General features: G+C 37.8%; 2 long non-coding RNA genes across 2 annotated transcripts; both read right to left on the reverse strand.

Annotated features, from left to right (window-relative positions):
* Positions 1 to 601: 601 nt before the first annotated feature.
* Positions 602 to 2542, reverse strand: LOC131402750 (uncharacterized). The gene is made up of 3 exons (XR_009218938.1): positions 2463 to 2542; positions 844 to 951; positions 602 to 752 (listed from the first exon to the last, which is right to left on the reverse strand). It is a non-coding gene; the product is annotated as an uncharacterized LOC131402750 (long non-coding RNA).
* A 2421-nt stretch (positions 2543 to 4963) lies between these two features.
* On the reverse strand, positions 4964 to 15559 carry LOC131402752 (uncharacterized). Its single transcript, XR_009218940.1, has 5 exons — positions 15491 to 15559; positions 15300 to 15407; positions 11147 to 11191; positions 9568 to 9699; positions 4964 to 5007 (listed from the first exon to the last, which is right to left on the reverse strand). It is a non-coding gene; the product is annotated as an uncharacterized LOC131402752 (long non-coding RNA).
* Positions 15560 to 17152: the final 1593 nt, after the last annotated feature.

A 17152-nucleotide genomic window follows, 5' to 3' on the forward strand; every position in this document is an offset into this window, starting at 1 on the left:
AGCAAAGATTCAAAACAAAAGTCACATATTTCTGTTACAAAGAATTTGATACAACTTTCATTCAAGTTATCAGGCCTGATAAGAAAATGAAGTTTCATTCCTTTTAAAAAATGTTATTAAGATATCAGGTCACTAATCCCGGGCCTAGCAAAAACAAAATTAACAATTTTATTTTAAAAGATGAAAATAAAAAGGCCTTATTATAAAAGAATTTTAGAACTGACGACTGTGGGCCCAAAACAGTGAAGAGTTTATTAACTCTAATAATTCCTACTTCTCAGCTGGGTGTCACTCTTTCTAGCTAGGACACAAAACACACGCAGCGGTGACTGCAGGTAAACCAGCCTTCATGCTCTGGTACCCACCACACATGGCTGGAACCAATAAAAATAATGACTTACAGGTATGCTGAGAACAAAATGACTGTTAGAAGAATTTCTCCCAAACACATATCAATTTTATTTACTGGGTAGGGTACTGATGGCCAAGGAAAGCAGGAAAAAAAAAAGTAGTAAAAAATATACAGAAGAATCCAAATACTTTTACTTTGTTTCTGGACTTCACTATTGTAACTATAAGATGCAAAAGCAATTGTGACTAGTGCTAGCAAAATGTACGACAAAAATCCAGTTATCAACACACTCAAAAACTAAGACACTCACAGGATCACTCATGAGCTTCCGCCATGATGGAGGTAGGAAGTTACCACTTGCAGCTGGAAAAACTCCCATAAGTTGTTCCAGTGGTTTAAACTGCAAGAAAGAAAAAAATTTTCAGATAAGACACAATTTTTATCTAAGCCAAAATTCTACAAATGTTATGGCTCTAAATACTCAAGCTTACCGGTTTAGTACCCTTCTCAAAATCAGAAGGCATGTCTGCAATACCTTCCAAGTCTGAAGCAAATGGTGCATAATGAAATGGATAATACCACTTCCAGGAAGCACAGCCCTAAAATCAGTAAAAACAAACAAACAACAACAACAAAAACAAATCTATGTTAATGATGGACACGGTAAAGACAAAAAAATTAAACTATCAACCTATAATATTCTACTGATAAAACATATGACTTTTGGTATACATTCCATATATTAAGTTTTTTCCATGAGTCCTAAAAGATGTTTGGATTGAATCTAAACTTTTACTTCGTATCAACGGCTCCTTGATTTAAAAAATACTGCAAAGCATCTTTAATAATCAGTAGTTAATACCAAACTTTATATTAACAAACACAATTTGGTGAAGATTTTTATCCTTAAAATGTGATTGGTGACATTTCTTTCCAACTCGAGAGCTGCTATCATCACATAAAATGAAGAACAACTGCAGCTGACACTCACTGAGTGTACAGGTGGGTAAGGGACATCACTAGAAGAGTGACTGAGCGTAAAAGAGCCCAAAGTTTCATTTTACAATTCCCTATTATATTTTCATGTGACAACTTTCTCTTTACTTTAAAAATATTTAAGTAAACCAAGCAAAAAGAAAAAACAGTAAGTTATACTCAAAGAAAAGAGAAGCCTTCCTGAAATGAGTTTTGACTCTGCGCCTAGTGAATTAAAATCCTGAGGGTCAGAGCCAGCCCAGTGGCACAGCAGTCAAGTTCACACGTTCCACTTCAGCGGCCCAGGGTTCGCCGGTTTGAATCCTGGGCTCGGACCTACTCATCGCTCATCAAGCCATGCTGAGGCGGCGTCCCACACAGAAGAACCAGAAGGATTTACAACTAGGATATACAACTAGGTACTGGGAGCTTTGGGGAGAAAAATGTTGAGGGTCGGAGTAAAACACGAAATGAGAATATTTTACAATTGATACTTAGTGTATTAAATTACTTTCTACTTTCCAAAAAACTTCACCTATTCCCAAGTCACATCAAATTTGCTTCACTCCCCAAGCACGAAACCAGGTATTATCAGTGCTACAATCCCCTATATGTCCGCCTAATCTCTCACCAATCTGACATCTCATTTATCAAAAGCTTTAAGTCAGATACAGATTACTCCAATGAGAATGCACTTCATGTAACATCACTACACTATATGGAGGAAATGGGATCCTTCAAATTCCTTTCAAATTCTTACCAGTTATTTTCCAGGCTTTTGTCCTTTGTTTAGTCATTTAGCGACTGTGTATTAGTTACTCTGTTATTTTTTATTCCAATTAAACAAAACAATAAACTTTACTAATTTTAAAGACCAAGTACTCTCAACCACACTATTTAATGCTGAAATTCTTTAGCATAACAAAAATTAGCTTCGTTTATATATTAACACCTAAGGAGCTTCAAAGGCTTTACAAACAAATCTTATTTAAAGTAATGAACTTCTTTACAGGAAGCTTGAAAATATGAGTCTGGGTTCAATTTCACAATATAGCTCAACAACACACTATTATAGAAATAACTATTTTCTTAAAGTGATTAACTAGAGATTTAGAGGAAAATATTCATTTTGTACCTGGTAATAATATCGAAGAACCCAGCAGAGCCCTTCAACGTAAGACTGTACAACTTTAAGACGGAATTTGTCATCAGCTGCATCAACGTCAAATTTGTTCTTGTAGTACCGCTGCTTCCAACCAGCTTTCCAAAGCCTAAAAATCAGGCAAAGCCAGTTCATGTTGAATTAATACACTTTCAGTAACTAGCTACCAATTTATCATCCAAATCAATTTATACTTAATATCCAGGTAAAATGTAAATGAGTTAAACAGTAATATTAACATAGCTTCATTTAATTATTTCTAAAAAGTCCACTTTCACAGGATTTATTATCAACTTAAAGATAGTTAAACGTTAAAAACTCAAACACTGATTCTAGAAAGATCATTACAAAACTACAGTAAAAAAAAAAGAGAATAATCATTTATTAAAGTAGATACACAACACTTGTTTGCTCAGATTTTCATACTGTTTTACATGTTTTTTTGATTGTAGAACAATTCTAAAACTACGTTTTAAGAGGCAAATACTGAAGATATTTTATATAGTTCAAGTTCCTCAGTTTGTTAAAGTATATCTAAATTACACAAAGAAAGTCAACTAAATTACTTTTTTGAAAAAGAATAATCTAGAAGCCAGGCAGAAATTATGTATATACCTACTCTCCCTATCCTTGGGCCTTCTCCCTCATTCAGCAAAGCGTTGTTGGCATAAGTGAAGGACACGGACACACACACACACACACGTTCTGGTAAAACTTAGAAGGAGGTCATCAATTCACTAAATTTTCATTAATCACTGAAAATACAATGTGAAAAACCACATTTTCACTCAAAGTATTTTTTATTTTTTTAAGTACTCATTTCTCAATCTCTGAAAGATTTAAAGATGCCAAAGAATACTAAAAAAAATCAAGAACGATCAAGAACATCAGGATGATTCTCCATTAAGGGCTCTTTTCTACCATGTGCCAGATCTTACTAATTAATTGCAGTCATGTTTCAGAATACACCATATCAATTTTTTTAATTTACTTTTTTTTTTGAGGACGATCAGCCCTGAGCTAACATCCAATGCCAATCCTCCCCCTTTTTGCTGTGGAAGATTGGCCCTAGGCTAACATCCATGCCCATCTTCCTTTACTTTATAGGGGATGCCGCCACAGCATGGGTTGACAAGCGGTTGAATCTGCGAACCCCAGGCCGCCGAAGCGGAGTGCATACACTTAACTGCTGTGCCACCGTGCCGGCCCCTACACCATACCAATTTTAACTTTGCCCCCACGCAAAAGATTTACAGAACATCAATTAGGAGAAATATCTTCTATCCATAATGTTGAATATCACTATTTTACAGAAACTATTAATGAAATAAATGCTAAGAACTCCAAGCATTTCTTGATAGAAGCAATTCTACTTTGATTATCTTCAGCACCAAAATTAAACAATAAAGTACTAAAAAAATCAAGTTAACTATTAAGCTGATATTGATCATGATGGCTACATGGTAAAACAAAAAAATATACTCCAAGAGTTGCAGAAGCAGAGGATAAAAACTCAGATCAGGTAAATGCTCAATCACAAGTCACCACAGATCTCTGAATCTGACATCAAAAGATGTTGGGAAAATACAGAACCAGACATCACACTTCTGAAGTTTCTAATCATAAATACAAACACATCATCCACATCCTATAAAAGAAGCATGAGCTGTGAACCACTACTGTTTAACTTTGAAATAAATCATTTTGCAAAATTCTAAATGAGTTACAATTATTGAGGTTGTTGGCCCTTTGCACTTGAGCCCAGGGTTCAAATTCAGATTTAATCACACAAGAAGCTGTTAATCTTATTATATAATGATCTCAAACTTCTGTATAAATTAAAGACTCCAATTTTCAGACTATAAATTTTAAGTATATAGCTAATGGGAAACTTCTCTGTCATGAAATATAGTTGTGCATATGCAAGTTCGTGGTTTTTAAAAATACATTTCTCTCTTAACCGAAAGCCTTTTGCATATTTCATTTTAAAGAAGAAACTTTTCAATTGAGATGATTAAAACAAACTATATCAAGTAACCAAATGTAACTGAACTTTCTGGGTTAAGCAGCTTGAAAATTTAATCACATAACAGTAACATTCAGATCACATAGAGCTGAACACCTCATGTCTAGCCAATCTAGTGCCTCGTCTCAGAGGGAAAAGTGGCTTGGAGGACGAAAACCAGCATGCATACTAATCTAGATACTTAGGTTTAACAGCTATAGCTTACACATCTCACTGGAATTTACTGACTACCCTAACCCTCCACATTAATTACTGGTGGATAAAAAGATCACAGGCAAGCATCTGAAGGCACTGCTGCTCTAAGCTAAATAGCATTCATTAGACGGCATCTATTTCAGCAATTTGCTAACAAAGTGCTACCAAAAAATAGCTTCACCTGACGTTATCCTCTGGTTCAGGTTCACTGTCACTGTCTTCTGCTTTTCGCTTAATTCCTCCTATCAGAGACGGGCCATCAGAAGTGAAACTCGTATTAGGAGATACTGAAGGACTCTGTAGACAATTAGGACATTACAGAGGAAGGATTTAATTATTCATTTCACATAAGAAGTTACATCCAACTACTGTTACCACCATGCTTCACAGTAATACATTTTTTTAAAGCTATTAAATAGATATGGTAAATATATTTAGAAAGTATAAAGACTGATCTTGGCCTACTCCACCTCTCCAAAAAAGAATAATATAGTACCAAGCCTCCTACGCTTAAACTCAAAAGAATTTGAACATTAGGGTAAAAACTGCTTCAGAAGAAATAAGAAAAACTTAATTTCATAGATTTTTTTTTTTTTAATTATAGGACTTGAACATTTTTTCTCTTTGGTGGTTCCCTCGTGTTATGAATTTGTGATCACTTTCCACCAATTAACTAACAAAGCTGTAAGGGGAAAAATATATATATATGTATATAAATTAATACATAAAATACTCAATGCTGGTGAGAATAAAGTTAGATGTAAGTGGTTCAACCTAGTACAACCATTCTAGAAAGCAACAGTTTAATGAGACTCCGCCAGATATCTGTTAAACTATTTTATACATGTTGTTTTAAAATTCATTGTACAAATAAAATCTATTAGTCATCTTAGAAAAATGCAGCTTTTATTATTATTTCAAAGACTTGGATACCACTTTAAATTTACCATTATCTTCCCTTTGTACCTAACTCAATGAACATAGTAGCACCCTAAAGTATTTTAATATTTAACTAAAAAATTAGGGGCAGCTTGGTGGCATAGTGGTTAAGTTCACACACTCCGCTTCAGCGGCCCGGGGTTCACAGGTTCAGATCCCGGGCGCACACCTCCACATCACTCAGCAAGTCATGCTGTGGTGGCATCCTACATACAAAATAGAGGAGGATGGGCATGGATGTTAGCTTAGGGCCAAACTTCCTCAGCAAAAAGACAAAGATTGACAACAGACGTTAGCTCAGAGCCAATCTTTCTCACACACACACACACACACACACACACACACAAATTAATATGTTCTGCAACTTTAATGTTAAATGACCAAAAACCGAAGTGGCAGAAAATGTTTTCATGGTAAAGTTTTTCTTCTGTTATTCACAGTATATTAGATATTTCAAGTAAATTATTTTTAAATCGAGAACTCAGGAGCCTATTTTAATGATACTGTAACTAAAACCTCAGCATGAAGGTAGTTCACACCAAAGGCCAAGAAAAGTTACAACAAAGCAAAACTATATTTCACATAGAGCTCACAACACTTTCCTTTAATAGATGTATAATATCAATTTTATTCATGATACTGTATGGCTAATACTATCAAAAAAAAGAAAAGAAAAGAAAAAAGAAAACAGGGGCCAGCCCTGTGGCCTAGTGGTTAAGTTTGGGGCCCTCTGCTTCAGCGGCCCGGGTTCAGTTCCCAGGCACAGACCTAAAACATTCGTTGGCAGCCACCTATATACAAAATAGAGGAAGACGGGCACAAATGTTAGCTTAGGGCAAATCTTCCTCAAGCAAAAAGAGGAAGATTGGCAACAGATGATAGCTTAGGGCCAATCTTCCTCACCAAAAAAAAACAACAAAAAAAAAACAAACCACAAAGAATAAAAATAAATCCAGGAAGGCACTGTTGTACTTGGAAAATGAGATGGGTATTTTCAGTCAGACACATCTGAGTCTGAAATACCAAGTCCAATCTTTACCAGCTGTATGGCCTTGGGCAATTTATTTAACCTCTGTCAGCCTCAACTTCAAACAGGGACGATAATGTTCTATCTCTTTACAGGTTATAGCAAGGAGTAAATGAAACAATATATGTAAACCATCAAAGCTGCCTGCCTGGTGCATGGTGGTTAACCATTCAGGAAGTCATCCCTATTAGTTTTTAAACAACACTAATCCATTTGGATTAAATTAGGAGAGTGATATTCCTGTCAATCATCTAAGTACAGAGAAGTTGTAAACAAAGCAATCTTTCCCAAATTCACAAACAAGATATAAATTATCTTTAGACAACAAAAATAATATACCTTCAAGGGAAGAAAAGAAGAAAAGAAGTTGTTTGCTCTTTAATGCTAAAGATCTGCTGCTCTTTTCTGCTCTATCTCTACTAACAAAAGTATTCAGAAATATTCTTTCCTAAACATACCAGAGTCATACCAATTCATTCAAATTTCTTTTTAAAAAGCTGTTTTTGCAATCAAAGTTGATTAAACTGAGAATGGTCGCAAATATAATGAAACTACACTTCAGAATGCAAAATTTAAAAACATATTTATGAGGAAACAGAAGCTATCTAATAAAACACTAACCATGTTGACCATCAGTAGATACCAGTCAAGCACTGGAGCCCAGCACACCCAAACAGCTCAGAAAAAATAACACAGCAAAAATCCATAACTGTAAAGCCTTCCTTTAAATAAACTGGTCATTTGGCTTCATGATTTCCTTAAATTCAACACATTCTAGATGAAAACTCCTCTATGCAAAGATTCCAGTAGAAATAACTGTGTCAAGGAGAATTAAGACAGGATCAAATAAGCAACCTAATCACCAATCTCCCCATTCCTATTCCCATGGCAGACATTATTAATCAATATAGTCTAATCCTGTGGAGCCTGAATATTGGAATCTTTCTCAAAGCAATCATAGCTGGCAAAGTTTAAACCTACCTGCCTCCCTGAGATTAAGAAAAAAGCATTTTATCATCAACGTGGTCTTAGCAATACTAGTCACTCTCAGTTCATTCTGTGAGGACGGTAGTCACTATAATCTTAAATGATGGACATCAGCTTTTTCCATTCTACACAAGCATCTCACTGCAAAACCTTTCACTGACTCTCCATAGCCCACTCTGTTAATGGTGTGAGGAATAAGACAAGAAAGCAAAAACAGAACAAAAACACAACAGAAACCCCAGCCGCTTCTCTCAGAAGATGCAAAATCTCTTTCCAAATTCCTAATCTAAGGTCCTAAAACTTCTAAGTGTGAATTTATGGGAATATAAATTCAACCAGTCTCATGATATGGCAAAAATTTCACATATAGGGTTGCCTTGTGATAAAGGATTTGAGCATCAATAGGATAACTATTAGAATAATGAAATTTAAATATCCCAACTTACGTAATACCCTTGGATATATCATAGCAAAAGTTTACATAGGATACTGTACCTTATATAACATCTTTCCTCCCTCTACCACACTCTCTCTTTCTCTCGTGCCTACTAGCCTGAAACAAGCAACAGCTTTGATTACCTTTTGTCTGTGTACATTAGTTCACGGTCTGTTCCCTTACCCCTGCTGCTGCCCTGCCGGGTGCTCTGAGCTCACGGTCTGCTGCCATTACAGGAAGCTACTGAATAGAGCATAGCCTTGCTGGCTGAGACGATTTGCTTCTGCAGTCTGGATTACAACGTTCAAATAAGGAGGAATACCATGAGGCAAATCCATTCAGTTCCTGAGTTTATAAATAGGGAGCAACCGAGCCAGCCCTGATGGCCTAGTGGTTAAAGGTCGGCGCGCTCAGGGCTGGCCCCATGGCTTAGCGGTTAAGTGCGTGCGCTCCACTACTAGCGGCCCGGGTTCGGATCCCAGGCGTGCACTGACGCACCGCTTGTCCAGGGTGCTGAGGCCGCGTCCCACATATAGCCACTAGAAGGATGTGCAACTATGACATACAACTATCTACTGGGGCTTTGGGGGAAAAAAAGAAGAGGAGGAGGATTGGCAATAGATGTTAGCTCAGAGCCGGTCTTCCTCAGCAAAAAGAGGAGGATTAGCACGGATGTTAGCTCAGGGCTGATCTCCCTCACAAAAAAGTTTGGCGCGCTCCACTTTGGCAGCCCAGGTGCGGTTCCTGGACGCAGAACCACACCACTTGTCTGACAGTAGCCATGCTGAGGTGGCGGCTCACATAGAACTAGAAGGACTTATAACAAGAATATACAACTAGGTACTAGGGCTTTGAGGAGGGGGAAAAAAAGAGGAAGACTGGCAACAGATGTTAGCTCAGGGCAAATCTTTCCCAGCAACAAAAAAAGAGCTCTAAAAAAAATGTGGATAATGAGAGCTACCTTAAAATATGTATTCAGATATATTCCACGTCTGAGTTGGAGAGTGAGAGTTTAGGCAGTGAGGAGTACCTGTATTTGACAAACTGAGGAATACTATCCTGCAAAATGCCCATAACTGATCCCTGGGAGGAAAGGGGAAATACGGCAGCAAAACCACCCTCTTCTCTTGCTCTAGCTATGAGACATTTGGATGTCCTGTCATGCTTCTAGCACCATCACCACCCAGTACCTTTGGGGAAGCAGGAAGCACTGTGGCCCCACTGCATTAGAGAAACACTGCAGCCACTTAGCTATCCACATTTACATGTATGTTCTTTTCTTTCACATCATTTAGATATTTTCATATTAATAAGGATTTAACAGAGTTCAAAATATCTCAAGGCAAAAGAAATTGAGAAAAACTATAAAACAAAACAACTCCAGGCTAAGTGATAAAATTCACACACAACTGTAAGAGGCATCTGAAAGTCACCACTCTTCAATGCTACATAAAAATAAGTTACTTACAGAATTATTCTGCATCCTCATTTCATAGGCTGCTTGTCTCGGATTACTGGCTACTTGAGAACCTGGTGAATTTCTTGAACCCGAGGCATGAGGGGTTAATATTCCACCAGGAGTGAAAGCTGGTTGATCTCTCTAACATAAATGGAAATGAATGTAGAAATTAAAATTAAATCACAACACAGTTAGATGACAGGAAGAAATGAAGGCAATGGAAAAGAGTCCCTGCTGTAAGCTCTTTAAAGACGAAATGGATTTCCGTTAACATTACAGGGTTGTCTACAGTTTGATTTGATGGTAACTTACCCTGTAAACAATAGTCTGTAATATTTAATAACTCTGCTATAAAAGTACATATAATACACTTTTCTGATACATAGAAGCTATTCAAATCTCATTAGGTTATTCCCTTATGTTCACTTACAATTTCAAAACGCATTCAAGACACAATTTTAGGCAAATAAAGATAACTATTAAGGTAAAAAAATAAGCCAAGAGTTTGATTTATACTTAGGAAATACAACTTCTATTTATCCTTCATCTTGATGGAATTTAACTCTTTGTTTCCAATTAGTTAGAGCTATGATTATAGCTACAGTAGGTGACAGTCATGGCTGACTGATAAAAGATATTTTTTAAATAGACACTGACTGAAAGAAAATAATAATACATAAGGTAGACATCAAACATGCCCTTCCCTATCTAAGTGGTTTTGAACCCACCTGCAACAATAAATAACTCTACTTTTCTCCCTTATAGGTTCCTGAAATTGCTCGATTCTAATAAAACATAATAATAAAAGGTAGTCCCCAAACTCCATTTGTTTAAAATCCAGTAAGGAAGACAAGAAAAACAAAAACTTAAGAAGTTAAGTGACTATAAAGTGTTATGCAATTAACTAAGCAAACAAATATCACAAGCGAGAAGCACTCGAGTTAAAAGGAAGGACTGCTCAACCTGGATTACAAGCGGAAGCAATAGGGAGGCCTCGTGGAAAACGTAAGATGGGAGGGAGCCGTGAAGTCAGAAACCCATTGAGAGGGACCAAACAAAGGCAATGCTCTGAGTCAGGAGGGACCTGGTATATTTAGAAGACAACTGGGGAAAAGCAGGGTGAGAACTTGACCAGATCATAGTATGCTCTGCACGCCAGACTAAGATAGAACTGGATTCTGCGGGAACTAAGGAGTCACTGGTAATTTCTGAGCAGAGAAACAACAAAGTTTCGAGTGTTGTGTTCTAGGAAGAGTAACCTGACAAGGATATAGACAGAGTGCAGTAACTTTCAAGAAGATACAAAGAGCTAACTATTTTTATTACAAAAACAATACCCAATTACCGTAAAAAATTCAAATAGCTAAGTGCTACCCGGCCCCTCTGGCCCATCAAGTGTATCCCCTCAGACTCTAGAGCTTAGAAAGGACTTCTTTAAAACTGACACCAGCATTCTTTCTCCAGGTAAGAGGCAGCTGGGTAGACATTATGTCCCTAACAAACTACTGGATAAGGAATAAAAAGCTATCTTCCTCCCAAATTGTAAATGTATGTTATTGCCAATCTGATGAAATTAATTAAAACTCACCTTCATTCTCTTTCTCTTTTCTTTCTGTCGTCTTCTAAAACTGTCCTAAAAGTATAAAATCCACATATTCTGTCAAATAATTACACAAAAATGTAAGAGTTAAACATTACCAGGAATGATTTGGGAGACAAAGTTTTAAAGGAAGACCCCAGAAACGTAACTAATTAAACTAGGCAATGGACTATATGTTCAAAGTGTTGCTTATCAGAACTTTAGATAGACAGAGAGCATTCTAAATTGAGTTTAGATACAATTTAATTATTCCTCTTAATTTTTTTCAGATAGTTTTTGATATCATTTCAGGAAAGAATGCAAGAGTCATAACAAAGACCCTCTGTTTTATCCTGGAGCAAGTAGCCCACCAATACGGAGAAGATACAAATAAGTAACTCCCCACTTACTTTGGGCCACTCAAAGGCCTCCTTTACCCCAGAAAGCATTCCTCCCACGCCCAAGTTTCTGTGAGCATCAAGGCACTGAAACGACAGCTACGGTGGCCATGGCTGTTGCTGTGGACTGAAACAGGGGCCAGCAGGTCCTGTACTGACTGTCATTCTACCAGCAGCTGCACTTCCATCACTTCCAAGTCAGTACTGCCACCTGCAATATAATACCCTATTGAGATCTGAAATTTGTGCTTTGTGCCAGGAGACGGGCTGAATGCTGGATACATGGTGACTGACGACCTTAAAACCTCCTAAGATAGCAAAACCACCAATTTCTTTAATCAAGCTTTTGCCCCATCTTTAAACTTATCTAGGTCACCAATGACCCACAGACTGTGAGATCCATTGCTCAGTTTTCAGTCCGTATCTGACCGTGACTCTTTCTTCTTGATCCGTGCTCTTCACTTGGGTTCCAGGACACTACACTCACCTGGTTCTCCTCTTTCACTCTTGCTGAATGCCTTCACTCAACTTCCCAACACCTTAATATTGGCGTTCCTCTTCACCCAGTACTTGGACCTCTCACTCTCATGGGAGTGATCATCCAGTCTCACGGCTTTAAACACCATCTACGTGCTGATGACTCCCCAGTCAGGACCTCTCCCCACTCAACATCTCCACTTGGGTGTACAAACTTCACATGCCCCAAATGGCATCCCCACCCCTAGCTTTGTGCCTCCCAGTCTTCTTTATCACAGTAGCTCAGACCATTTTTCAATTGCTCAGACAAAATGCTTTGGAGTCATTCTTAATAGCTTTCCTTCTCTCACCCCTAGCATTTAATTCACCAGCCAAATCCACTAGTTTTACCTTCAAAACATGTTCAGAATCCAATTACCTCTTATCAATCTCCACTGCCACCACGTTGGCTCCCTTGGATTATCGCAAAAGAGTCTAATTGGGCTCACTGTTTCTATCTTTGCCTCCACACAGTTAGTCTCAACAGGGCAGCTAGAGTGATCCTTTTATAATATGTGTCAGATCTTGTCACTTTTATACTCAAAACCCTCCACTGATGCAGAGTGAAAGCTCAAGTTCTTATAATGACCTATAGGGTCCTACCAGATCTGGCCCTCCATCATCTTTCTGACCTCCTCTCCTACCCCTACTACTTCCCCTTTGCTTCCTCTGTGCCTGCCACACTGGCTCCTTGCTGTTCCCTGAACATCCTGGGTAAGCTCCTGCCCTAGAGCCTTTGCACTGGCTATTCCTTCTGTCTGAAATGCTCTTCCGGCAAACACCTGCATGATTACTCCCTCATATCCTTCAAAGTCATCTGTCAGTGAGGCCTTCTCTAGTCATCTTTTCTAGAACTGCAATGTCCTCATGTCCACCTTCCCAGATATTTCCTCATCTGCTTTTTTCTTCACAGCACTTATCACTCTCTAACACATTACACACTTTACTTAGTTTTTGTGTTTATTGTCCATCTCCCGCGGAAGAATATCAGCTCCATGAGGTCAAGAATTTTTGTCTGCTTTTTTCTTTTGTTTTTTGTTGTATCAGTAACACTCAGAATACTATTTGGCACACGGTAAACACTTAATAAATATATGCTGAATAAATGAAGAAGATTTGCAAGACAAAAGGCAAACATCAAAGCTCATAAAATAAAAAGCATCATATTTCTGACCTAACTGCTCAATTTTAATAATAAATATTGATGTATTCCTCTTTTACCATGTATTCTGCTGGTCAGTTAAATACCTATTTCTAAGGGTGGTAGTTACACATAAGCAAAATAGGTACACCTGGTTGGACTTTACTGATCTTTAATTTTTGTGTGCTATGAACTTCTTTGGAAGTCTGTCAAAAGCCGGAGACACACTTCCTGGGAAAATACACACACCTAGATACTATTATATTGAATTTCTGAGGGTTCATAAATTTCCCCGATGTCCAACCATGCTGACAAACATCATATGATGTCAGGGATACCAAAAACGATTCAAAGCTTTAAAATGCCCTCTCTGCCAGGCCAGCTGGAAACTTTATTACTCAAATCTGAAGCACTCTGGTATCTATCAAATCCCATACATCCCACTCTAATGGCAAATATCACCAATACTTAATAGTACAGAGTAACCTAAAACCACATAAAAGGACTGTTCTAACGTGAGGCTTTTACACCAAGTACTACACCATATGTGTAGTTTTTTCTTAAGCATAAATGGCAGCAGGTCAGGTGGAGCCACCATAATTGTTGAAGGCTTAGTTAAAAATGGCTGCCCTGATAGACATTTGATATCCTAGACAAAGTCAGTTATGCTATTTAAATTTTACATGTGAAAAATTCTTGCCATCACAGAACATTACCAAGTACCAAAGGCTTTAAAAAGAACACTTACAGTCTACTCACACTGTTATATAAAATGGTACCCAAGGTTCTAAAAAAGAGATCACTAGCTATAGCATACAAAGCTGAAGAAAATATAAAATCTTGTCAGATGCAATGACATGTTTTAATCTGTTAGGAGATAATGAAGCAATGTAGCAATATTATTATGTTGCTATTTGCTCAAAATAGCCATATGACTTTTTATAAAATCAGTTTCTAAAAGGATTTCCTTCACTCTCTTTCTAAAAAGCTACTATCTGCTCATTTTACCCACTGCTTGCCTCCCTTGCCACTCTTGCACAATCACCCTGCAACCTACTCTGCCTCCAGGCTACTGCCCCTCCACCCCACTAACTCTTCAGGACCTCTGAACCCCTGGCCATGGACTAGGGGCCTATCTCACTCTGACGCCTCCGGCAGCACCAGTGGCTTCTCATCTCTTCAGGGATTTCCTCCCACCTCTCTAGAACTGACTCCCCTTTCTCCTTAACATCTATGCTTATTAAGGTTTCTGTTGGAGGCACTTGAACTCCATACAAAGCTCCAGGGATTTCAACTTCACACTCATGACGTGAAGTATTCTGCTAATGTTCTCAAATCTCCTTCCAAAAGACTTCTGCCCTGAGCTTTACACATATCCATCTAACTGCTTCACGGACTTTTCTCCTCTCAGGTGTCCTGTGACACCTCCAACTCTGTATCTCCAAACTGAACCTCAATTTCTACCTTGTCCTCACCCCAACCTGCTCTACCCCCACTGCTTGCTGTCTCATGAACGGCCCAACCACACTCCCAACTGTCCAAGCCAGACTGGACTTCTCACCTAAGCACTCACTCCATCATATGTCATCAATTTCCAAGTGCTTTATTATTTTATTTCTTTCTTTTATGTTTAATTGCTTACTCAGAGCTTCAACCCTCTGCCTAGACTGATGCTATCTAACCCAGAGGCCCCTACACTCCACTACCAGAGTACAGAGTTTCTAGGTCTTCACCTGACTTCCACAGCATCAACATTTCCTATAAAACATGGCATCCACTAGTTCATTCCCAGCATTCTCCCAGTCTTGGAACCCTCATTTCACATCCCGTTGATCAGACACGTGTTTGGATTTTTATCTTAATCAGGATTATGAAGAGAGAAAAAAATTACAGTGCAATTCACACAGTGTGCAATACACAGTTCCACACAGCAAGCATCACAGCCTTTATAAAATAATCAAAGCACTGGCCACTCATGATTACACTGGCGTTTGATACACTATAATAATATAACAATGCATTCAAAGAGGTTAAAAGTACAATCACAGGATCATCACAGCATATTAGAGACAGGAGCAATTTAGCTACTGCAATAGAAACACTTTACCTCATCATCCTTTCTCTTTTTAAAAATGCTATCCTCAACTTCACCAACTGCTAACATGATCATCTGTACTCTTTGCAGATTGACATAACCACTTTCTGTAAGGTAACCCTGTAAGTGATAAAATACATGTAAAATAATCTTCTTATAAAAGCAAATACTTCTGTTTTGAAATTATTCAAGAATGAACTCACCCCAGTTTTGTGAACCACATTTTTGTATATGTTAACCAAACGGTCAATTGCACCTTCCATGCCACCAGGAAACAAACATTATGTATTAGGACCAGTACGCACTGTAAGCAAGAAGGCTACAACAGTAGTTTAAAAACCCACACAAACACACATACCGAATCTCTAACGACGGCAGGTGAGGAAGGAAGTCATTTCCCACAAAGAAGCACATGAAGACCCAGTCATCAGTGCTCCTCTCGACATCAAATGTGAGCGGTAGGCTGGCCATGGTGAGCTCTCTTTCCAAATACTACAACCAAAAAGGAATGCTGCCATGAAAGCTATGAAATGGCACTCTGCTTTAGAGGGCTGATTCCAATGATTATTGCTACATACCTCACGAAGAACATCAAGACGAAGGAAGATAAACTCTCCTTCTGCACAAGGAAGACTATCTGCAAGTTCATCGTGCTGCAACAAAAGGAGTAAAGATTAAACAAGTCTACTCTAAACCCTGTAATTTGTTTCCAGCCAAACGAACATTATAGCTTTTTTTAAAGCAAGATCCATTTTAATATTACAAGTACTAAATAAAAAAAGAACTCACCAAACCATTTTAAAAATAAAAATTACCCATAATCCCAATCATACCTAGACCAGGGATCGGCAAATGTTTTTTGCAAAGGGCCAGATAGTAAATATATATATTTTAGCCTGTGCGGGACACACAGGGTCTCAGTTGCATATTCTTTCATGTTTTATTTCATTTTTACAACCTTTTAAAAATATAAAAACCAGGGCCGGCCCCCTGCATAGTGCTTAAGTTTGGCATGCTCCGCTTTAGCGGCCAGGGTTCGCAGGTTCGGATCCTAGGCGTAGACCTACACCACTAGTCAGCCGTGTTGTGGCGGCAACCCACATACAACATAGAGGAAGACTGGCACAGATGTTAGCTCACGGCTAATCTTCCTTTAAAAGTAAAAAATAAAGAAAAAAGTAAAAACCATTCTTAGCTCACAGGCCAAATCTAGAGGGCTGGAGTTTGCCAATCTCTGACGGATAGCCAACCAGTATTTTGATGTGTATGCCTCTAGACCCTTCTCTGTGAGCATACAGTATATTTCTTACCTGCTCTTTTCACTCACTGTGTCTTTTAAAGAGGTACCATATTCTTAAAACAGATAGAAACCTCTTTAGAGACTGGATATAATAAAGTGAACCCAAAATATGCAGAAACTAGGAGTAACTTAAAAGTATCAAGAAGTTTAAAGTATCAACAAGTTTAATATATTTGATTTGTAGTTCCTTTTAAGAATAACCATTTGAAACATTACTTGTACAAACAAATCATGTGCCATGGACATTATTACCTATGAGACTTAAGCCTCGTATACTTACAAGCTATGTTAGAAAAAGTGGAGAGTAGAAAGAATGAGCACATGCATGCTTTTGAATGTGTCTTTAAAGAATTTTCAAAGACACATTTCTATGAGAGGGAACAGAGAAAGTAGGTAAAAAATCTAATCAAAAATAGTCTTCTCTTTATTTTAAAAATGAAGCAACCTGAATATATTTAATGCTGTTCAATTATACACTTAAAAATAGTTAAAATGGTATATTTTGTATTATATATTACAACATAAATGTACCTTGAAAATATAATGCTAAGTGAAAGAAGCCAGC

Source organism: Diceros bicornis, unplaced genomic scaffold (genome assembly GCF_020826845.1).
Source record: "Diceros bicornis minor isolate mBicDic1 unplaced genomic scaffold, mDicBic1.mat.cur scaffold_252_ctg1, whole genome shotgun sequence".
Taxonomy (NCBI): Eukaryota; Metazoa; Chordata; class Mammalia; order Perissodactyla; family Rhinocerotidae; genus Diceros; species Diceros bicornis.